Raw genomic sequence first — 6,000 nt, 5'->3', positions numbered from 1 at the left:
ATATATATATATATATATATATATATATATATATATATATATATATATATATATATATATATATATATATATATATTTGTGAGAGAGAACTGGACATATTAGATCCTATTTCTCAAGTTTTAAGTATTTTATTATAGATCTGAACCGTTAGATGTGTCTAGCATGCTTGATTTAGTGGGAATCAACTCTTAGATCATGCTTTTTCAACAAAAAAATATATTTTTATGAGCCGAGAGAAAATAATACCTTCATAGCCATTTATTTTGGATCACCGGAAAACCTCTATATAGGTCAAATTCTGGTGATCCAAAAGCTGGTTTTCGCTAAACAAAACCTATAGATCACATCTACGGTATTAGACGTGAGAAAAAATACTTAAAACTATGATTTTTGAAGAGGCCTATTGAGACCTAACGAAAAAAAGGGCCTATATATATATATATATATATATATATATATATATATATATATATATATATATATATATATATATATATGAGTAGTGAAAACCAGCTTTTGGATTGCCGGAATCTGACCTGTATACAGGTTTTTCCAGTGATCCAAAATCAATGGCTATGCATGTACTAGTTTTTCCCGGCTCACAAAAATATGTTTTTTTATAAAAAAAAATATGATCCAAGAGTAGTTGATTCCCACTAAGTTGTGCATGCTAAACACATCTAACGGTTTAGATCTGTCATAAAATACTTAAAACCTAATTAATGGGGCCTAATATGTTCAGTTATATATATATATATATATATATATATATATATATATATATATATATATATATATATATATATATATATAAAGAGAGAGAGAGAGTGACGAGTAGCTGTTTAATCTATAGGTGCGTAAACACCTACTTATGTTGTTCTGCGCGATGGATGCTTAGCCTGTTTTTTTTTATGCAAAAATGCTAAATAACGCACCAAAACAGGTGAAAAGGGTATTAGCGGCACTTTTATAGTGCCACTAAAGGTTTCAGTTTCACTGAGAATTTTAACAGTGCATAAAAATGCCGCTAAAAATCATTTTCAAAATACTACTTGTGTCCGTATGGACTATTTAGTTCAGCTCGTATGACCAGAGCAGTCGGTGTACGTCGCCTTTGTGTTGGGACGTTGAAAGTTAGAATCCCAATGGTATAGTTGCATATCTGCTAGTGGTCTGCCTAACCCCAGCTTTCTCTGTAACAAAAAAGCCTCTTTATTTTCATTTCTGGACACATACGGAGGTTTTTTAACTGAAAGGCCGCTTTCATATTGACGAAGATGATGACGTCCTTCAACCACCAATCAGAAAATATATGGGGCCCTTAGCCGAATAGTGAAAACATGGCCTGGCTATAAGCCAAAGGAAGGAAGGATCTGGTCCCAACTAGTCACACGCAGCATGTGCAGTCTCATTTGGCAGCATATGAGGCCACCAATTTGTCAGAAAATTTGCAACGTACCAATCACCACAGCTATGCATGGGATGATTAGTGGCCCTCCGATGTGATCGGCCATGTGATCTAGGCAAGATCAAGATGAAGCAAACCACAAGGAGATTCATATGAAAAAGGTCCCTATTAGTTTCCTTCAAAAGAAAAAGGTCCCTATTAGTTAGATAAGTACATTTCAGCACCATATGAAACCTACTTAGTTCAAGTTTCAGTCGTGCAAAGAAGGAATTGGATTTGGAGCGTAGAACATAATTAAGTGTGAACTGCATGCAAAATTAGCACTTTCAGTACATTTTTCACAAATCTAACTGTAAATGTGTTTTTCATGAGCCATTTACTAAGAATTAACACCAAAACTATGTTTTTTAAACTATATATATATATATATATATATATATATATATATATATATATATATATATATATATATATATATATATATATATATATATATATATATATATATAGCTTAATTCCTGAATATGCATTGGCAGGTCCAACCCTAAGCTTATCTTTACGACCTATAACCTTGAATATTTATAAATATCTTACATCATTGATTTTTAAACTCGATAAATAACAATCCAAGTGTTGGAATCGGATTATCTAAAACTAGATTCTTATAAAAATCAAGCATCTAGATTACATCTGATTGATTCATTGTCTGCACCTAAAGTCCACACCTAAACCCTATTTGTGCAGCAAGAAGTTAACAGTAAAGGTGCCTTTGATACGCGGAAAAAAAATCCAAGCACAGTAAAAATACTCTTATGCTTCCGACTGTTGTTTTCATCAACATGTTGATCGACCGCCAAACACACCCTAAAAGAATTGAGAGCATCATCCAGTCTTACTCCCAAAGCAAGCACTGACGTAAAAAAAGAAAATGAACCCTCTTGCTTAAGATTCCTCAGCACTGCTTAATCATTAATTACAGGCAGGCAATTTTTTTTTCCACAGGCAAAGCTGGGATTACGCAGACCCCTACCAGTTATACAAACATAGCATTGGGATTGGAACTTGCAACTTTCTAACACAAGGTGACGTGCACTAACTGCTCCTGCCAGACACCATATATTACTACTCTATGATTTTGATTGGTAGGTGCCACATGTTGGAGAGTTTTGTTTTCGTAATCTTTTTTATTGGCAGCAATCAAGGAGGTCTAATTCTAATGATTTTAGCGTACTGCCAAGAATAGTTGTTTTTTCTTTTTTTTTGAGTTATACTCAGAGAAACCACCCTAGGCACAAAGACCTAGCCATGCTGGCTTAACCTGCAGTATTACGGTGTCCATCCATGTCGGGATAAAACTCCGAGGGCTTGCCCCTTGACCCCAGGGAGTCGGCAAGCTTCAACATGCACAGCAGGTGACGCCCATGAGATTTAAACCTAGACTGCCCGACTATCAGTCCAAGCCCAATACCACTACGCCAAACCTCTTGGATTTGCTGCCAAGAATAGTTTTGAAGCACTAACTGAGCTCCGCTTGTCTTGCAGGAGCCGTGCTGAAAGTTGCAAGTTCAAGTCCCAATAGCCCCAGCTTTCTCCGAAGCAAGAAATGTCGTTTCCGACCCCCAGTCCAGATAAGAAGAAAGGGCCAAAAACGCTACAAAAGCACAAGATCCCCATCAAATGCTTTAGATGATATAGAGGATCACATATGACGGGTGATCAAGTGCAGCAGAACGCTTAAAAGTGTGCAATCACATTGCACCTGATCTCAATTCTTCATATTAAAAAATGAGGCCCACACATCTCAAGAAACATATCCTAAACGCCAGTTTTGCGGCCAGTGTCAAGATGCCAATTTTCCATGTTATAAGCAGATGTATCCAGGTCGAAAAAATCTTTCTTTTTTAAGACAAATCCAGGAGTACCACGTTGCTGGAATAAGGTTGATAGCATCACCATGCGCAAACAAAACCATCAGCAATGCTGGAAAAAAAAGTTCAAGCAAAAAACATTCATGCAGGTACAAGTTCTTCAGGAGCTGTTTCACTCGTTCCAATCCTCTAAAACTCTGTTATGGGTAATGGTGTCAACGGGTCAGGTTTATCTGGACCCAACCCAAATCAAACCTTATAAGGTCCAGGTATGGTGATAAATAAAAAGACTCGATTATGACTCGGTCCAGACCTGAAAGTCTGATTAATACATGGACCAAAGTTTGGACCAGGTGGAATCAGATTTAGACCTAGGGACGGACCCAATACCATACCGAAAAATCAGGTTCAAGTCTGGTTCTACCTGAGTCCAAATCAAAGCCAACCCGTTGGCATCCCTGGGAAGGGAGATTGGGAGTTAATAAATGCTACCTACCTCACTTACCTACATTGATTGTTGGAAGCTAGATGTTGGGAGATGAAAAAGGTGAAGTAGGCTGGTGGTTCGATCTACATCTTGGTGTAGGGATCTACCACTCGGCCCGACGGAGGTCACCAGCTGAAGCGGATGGGGTTTCATTTGTAGGTGTTGTGGGTCATCACAACTTGGTGGTTTGTTTGGAAGGAACGTAACTCCAGAATCCATTCAAACACTGTCCACAACACCCCAGCATCTGTGCAACCTGATTCTAGCTGAAATACACCTTATGATTGACTCCAAGTGAGGATTTACATCTTTATAATGGCTACAATCGGATTTTTCAATGTAACCTCACTTTATTCTCTTCTTTGAGCATCGAATGTAGCTTCTACTGATCATTCAATGAGTTTTTCCTTCTTTCAAAAAATAAAAAATCATACACATTCACTTAAACCAAAATTATCAAACTATCCATGGTTTTTTTTATGAAGGACAAGAAAACCACCCTCGAAATCATAGACCTAGTCACTCTGACTAAGCCAGACGTACTTACAATCGCTGTCCCGCTCATGAGAATAGAACCCTAACCACCCCGCCTAGTGGCCAAGGCCTCCTCCACTGCACCAAACCCCTTGGGGCTTCAAACTTCTCATGTTCTTAAAAAATCTTATTTTATGAAAAAAAAAACTAGGTATACATTTCAAAAGACCATTGCCTTAGGGGTACTTCAGTAATTTAAACATTCTTATTGTTGCAGAAATTGTAACCTTAAATGAACCATAGTCATGACAACACATGCATGCAAATGTGTAACTAAATTTTTAGAAGATAAAAAATAATGATACATCCAATAAAATGGCACTTACCATGAGAATGCTTAGCAGACAGACAGAGGCAAGAAAAACTAAATAGCCAGACTCGGAGTATGATCATCAGGCCGGCAAAAAGCATGATGTGCTAGTACTAAAAAAAATATGATTCAAGATACTCAGCGAATCCAACACATAAGAAATTGCGTATCATATGATGGTTCTTGGGAAGCGGATCCAGCATTTATATAGCACACACACATGTTCCAATACAGAACATGTGTGTGTGCCAAGATTCAGAAAAACAAACTTCCAGAAATACTAATTAATTTCTATGAGATCAAAATCGAGACTTACCGATGAAGAATTTCTGGAACAGTTGGTGTTTCTCTCTAAGCAAACGCTGGATTATTTTGATTAAACAAGACAGTGCCCTTCTAGAATTGCAAATGCAACTTTGGCGCCAAACCACTCAAAGCTTGCAACTTTTTTTTTTTTTGCTTCTAAAAGGTTAACTGCACAAATCAGAGACTGAAACATAAGATCTACCAAAGCTATCCATGGATGCTGCTTAAGCCATTTTCTGAGGCGGCGGAAATGAATACAAACAGCGTAAGTAATTAACTTGCATGGTTAACAACGGGGGCTCCCCTTGTCTGGCAGGAGCAGCTAGTGCACGTCACCTTCTGTTGGGACGTTGCAGGTTCAAAACCCAATGGTATAATGTGTAACTGGTTAGGGTCAGCTTAACCCTATTTTGCCCTTAAAAAAAATTTAACTTGCATGGTTCTATAAAAAACTATGCTGGTGTGATGGCACCGACGGATTTGGTGAATTGCACATCATAACAACTACTGTTAAATGCTTACAAAACATTGGAAAAAAAATGCCCGTTAGAACATGGAGCATTAGGAAATTGTGATATTTAGAATCATGCGGTTGTTACACCTGTAATGTAAAATAAATAAATAATAATGGATCCATGCACCAAATTAATTACCTCGTGGCCTAAATAAGCTGCATGCGGGGTTTGGTGCCTCAGATGCCCTTTCAAAGAGGAGGAATCTTTCAGCATGTGACCCACGTGATGGCATTGACTAGGTCCAGTCAAAGACTGGCTGGAGTGGATGCCCAAGGGTACGTTTGACGCACCGTCTCTCGCTTGAAATGGGACTTTTCGGCAGAGGGCAATGGTGAAATCATCAAATAACGGACTGAGTTTCGGCCTGGTACCTAACGGGCCAAGACCTAAAATCATGATCCAAACCCGCCCATGACATGCCGGGTCAGCTTGGCCCATCCGGCGGCCCGGCCCGTTGCCCACCCCTGTGCAGGAGAGACGGCGCTAACTGCCACACGCTTCCTCCGTTTGACTCCTTTACCTTCCGACATTTAAAAAAGGAGAAAATTTACAAAGGCCGGTGAATGAAATCT

This window comes from Nuphar pumila, chromosome 7 (assembly GCF_984573655.1).
Source record: "Nuphar pumila chromosome 7, dmNupPumi1.hap1.1, whole genome shotgun sequence".
In the NCBI taxonomy this organism is placed as follows: Eukaryota; Viridiplantae; Streptophyta; class Magnoliopsida; order Nymphaeales; family Nymphaeaceae; genus Nuphar; species Nuphar pumila.
The sequence above is the reverse complement of the archived record's forward strand: the minus strand, read 5'-3'. Positions refer to the sequence as shown.